This window comes from Triplophysa rosa, linkage group LG5 (assembly GCF_024868665.1).
Source record: "Triplophysa rosa linkage group LG5, Trosa_1v2, whole genome shotgun sequence".
Classification (NCBI taxonomy): Eukaryota; Metazoa; Chordata; class Actinopteri; order Cypriniformes; family Nemacheilidae; genus Triplophysa; species Triplophysa rosa.
Genome location: NC_079894.1, coordinates 29,029,002 through 29,032,182, shown reverse-complemented (window position 1 = coordinate 29,032,182; position 3,181 = coordinate 29,029,002). Strand labels below are relative to the sequence as shown.

General features: G+C 46.4%; 1 non-coding gene and 1 pseudogene across 1 annotated transcript; both read right to left on the bottom strand.

Moving 5' to 3' along the window:
* Window positions 1–1,430: 1,430 nt before the first annotated feature.
* Window positions 1,431–1,594, bottom strand: LOC130555148 (U1 spliceosomal RNA). The gene has a single exon (XR_008963073.1). It is a non-coding gene; the product is annotated as a U1 spliceosomal RNA (small nuclear RNA).
* A 477-nt stretch (window positions 1,595–2,071) lies between these two features.
* Window positions 2,072–2,247, bottom strand: LOC130555162 (U2 spliceosomal RNA; annotated as a pseudogene).
* Between the last annotated feature and the right edge of the window lie 934 nt (window positions 2,248–3,181).

Genomic DNA, 3,181 nt, shown 5'->3' with positions numbered 1-3,181 from the left:
GGTCGATTCACCACAAAGATTGCATTTCCTGCCATTGGTGCATTCCTCAAAAACATGCCCAATTTCTCTACACTTTCTACATATTATTTCCTGGCACGCCTCCGCAAGATGCCCCATCTGGCCACATTTGCGACACAGCTTGGGCATCCCTTGGTAAAAAATGTAACCTCTGTTTTCCCCCAGCACAATCATAGAAGGTATCTGGCTGAGGCCCTGGTGACTGTGTGGATCTTCCCATTGCTTGATGGGCACTCTCCAAGCACAGTTCCAGATGCCATCCTCATCCAAAACCTTGACTGGCTGACTACGGACAGAGCAATATCTAGCCAACCATACAGAAATATCTTCTCCACTTACAGTCTCATTAAACATCTTGATAGTCGCCACCTTAAGTGAATTATCAGTCAGTTTCTCCACTGTGAACATGGAGAAGTTGGCTTTGTTTGTTTCAAACCTGGTCCAGAAAACATTTAGCAGAGAAGCATTTTTGAAACTCAAATCAAAACCACGATTCTGGGGCAAAGTCAGCAAACAATTAACATCACTAACTGAAAAGCCTAAGCTTTTTTGAATGAGCTTCCTGGAAAATCTAACCTAGACATCCCTAGGAGAGTCCCATCCTCTTTTTTGTTAAATAAAAGACGCACGCTATGGTGCCTCCACACGCCGGCACGAGCAGCCGACATGCTGGAGGCACCGACAGCACACTAAAAACACAACCGTTAAAAAAGCAATAAATAAATAAATTAATTAAATTAAAATCTTACCTTTTGAAGAATTTCCACGAAAAGGCAACTCCGTCATTTAAAAGCTGTAAGGAAAAGCACAAATAGCAAAATGTACTTCTAGAAGTTGATTGACTTGCAAAACAAAAATTGCCAGCCAAGTGAACCTCCAAGAGGCGATTGCTACACAACCCTCTGACCAGACACTTGCTCTTAGCCAAAAGGCCGAGAAGCGATGCCCACTATGGGTGGCGAGCGGGAGAGCCCTGGCCGGCACTGACTATTGCGGTGGCGGTGCACATGCGGTTCAAAGGTCACAATCAAATGCATCGTTTAAACACTAGAATCAATCGACCAATTAACGAACGAACAAATAATGAAAATAGAACAATAGAAAAATAAAGGTCAGCGTGGCCTGGCAGAATCTCCATTCAAGATGCGTTCTATACTCTGCGGCGCTTCTGATGAGGCGTCCAATAAATGAATGTACAAACAATTAAATAATTAAACAAATCATTAAAAAAAACAAGCACATTAACAAACAAACAAACAATTACAAAAATATATATATATATATATATATATATACACACACATGGGAAGGAACGAACGACAAACAATCAAATGCATTGTTTAAACGACAACAGAACCAATCGACCAACTAACAAACGAACAAAACTAGTCTCTCTTCCTTTGACGAACGATCAGGGGAGAGCGCGAACGCAGTCCCCCACTACCAGAAATTATGCAGTCGAGATTCCCACATTTGGGGAATTCGCAGAAGTCAACACAACCTGAGTGCAATGGCCGAGCCTCGTCCTGGGTGAACCGCCTTCGTGATCATGGTGTCTCCCCTGCCAGGTAAGTATGATTGACTCCATTCGGGCCAGAGATCCCTTACTTGCCTCTGCGATGCACATCAACGCTGACCCCAAGCGAGCGTTCGGCAACTGCAAGTTCCAGTTGAGTGCTCTGTAGAACCCGTCGGAAAGCGCACAGAGGCGACAGTCCACAAACAAACATAGACATGGATAGATAAATAAAAAACTAATTAAACGAACAGTCCACTTATTCTGAAAGTGTTTCGTTTGCTGCTGGAAAGCCTTTCTCTCTCCATCTCGCTAGACCACGTAAACCGCCTGGCAAGCGTCTCTAATAGGAACTTCGCTCTTCGACACACAACTATCCGCATAGCCTACGTGTAGGGCTATACACGGACACAAACAAATACGCGTGCGCGCACTTATGTTAGCCTACGCAAAGCTTCCAAAAAAGAAAATCACGTAACTTATTAGACTTCGGGTTTCCTGAACGCTAATTTTCAACACGCGGTTTTGATCCCGAAAGGGGAGTGCACCGTTCCTGGAAACACTGCAATACCAGGTCGATGCGTGGAGTGGGCGGAGCAAGCCCCTCTTCCAGCTCCGCGCTTCAAAAATCCATTTAATATATGGTCCCCATATAGGGGACGTATCAGATATTAAACTGATAAGAACAGATTTGTTTTCTTTCGAGAAGTTTTATTGACATCATTTAACAATTATACATCTCTTTCACATTTGAATAAAATCAACTTTCACATAAATAAATAATAAAACAAATTAGCAGTGAAATCAAGGAAAGAGCAGTAAAATCATTACAATGAAAGAGAGAGAAAAACTTGTTAAAAACTCCCATAAGATGTTTTAAAAGGTATAAAACAAGGAAGTGACCACTAAAAAACCACGATTCTAAAAAAACACTGTCTCTCGTCATCTGTTGTCCAGTACCGGGAGGAGTCCCTAACAAGATGGCCATCACACCGCTCTGCAGAACAAGCCACTTCCCTTCTGCTTCCGGCACCCAGTGGAAATCCCCTCCCTCCTGCCCGCTGGCCCGCTGTTCCCGTAGCCGGTGGTGGTGAGGGTGCATCTACGGGCAGCCAGGTGCGGGGACAAAGCCAGGACCCTTAGCGTGACCCCATCCCCCTCCTCCGAATGACAAAGCCCGGTGCCCCAGCAGCTTTGATGTCACCATCCGCTCGCACGCGTGGAGGGGCACCGTAACTTGTTTCCCTACCAGCAGGTTCATGGTGGTCCAGAGGACGTCCTTGATGGTGTTCAGGGTGAACCAGAGTGAGCCGAAATGGTGTGAAGACAAATCTCTCAAGCCCCAGCCCACCCCGTAGATGGCGAGCTTGTAGTCCATCTGGACCCCACCCGCTGGCAGGCACTGGAAAAACAGGGGGCCAGTTATGGCCCACAGGTCCCGCGCAGTGCCGCACTCCCAGAGGAGATGTCGTACAGTCTCCGGGTCATTACACCCCGGACGTGGACAGATGGGATTTTTGGCCATTCCTCTGGAGTGCATGACCGCCCTGGCTGGGAGGATTTCATGCGCTGCCATCCACGTCAGGTCCTTGAGCCTGTTCTGAAGAGCGGGGTGGGCTGCATTCCTCCAAACTTGTTTGGCCTCAC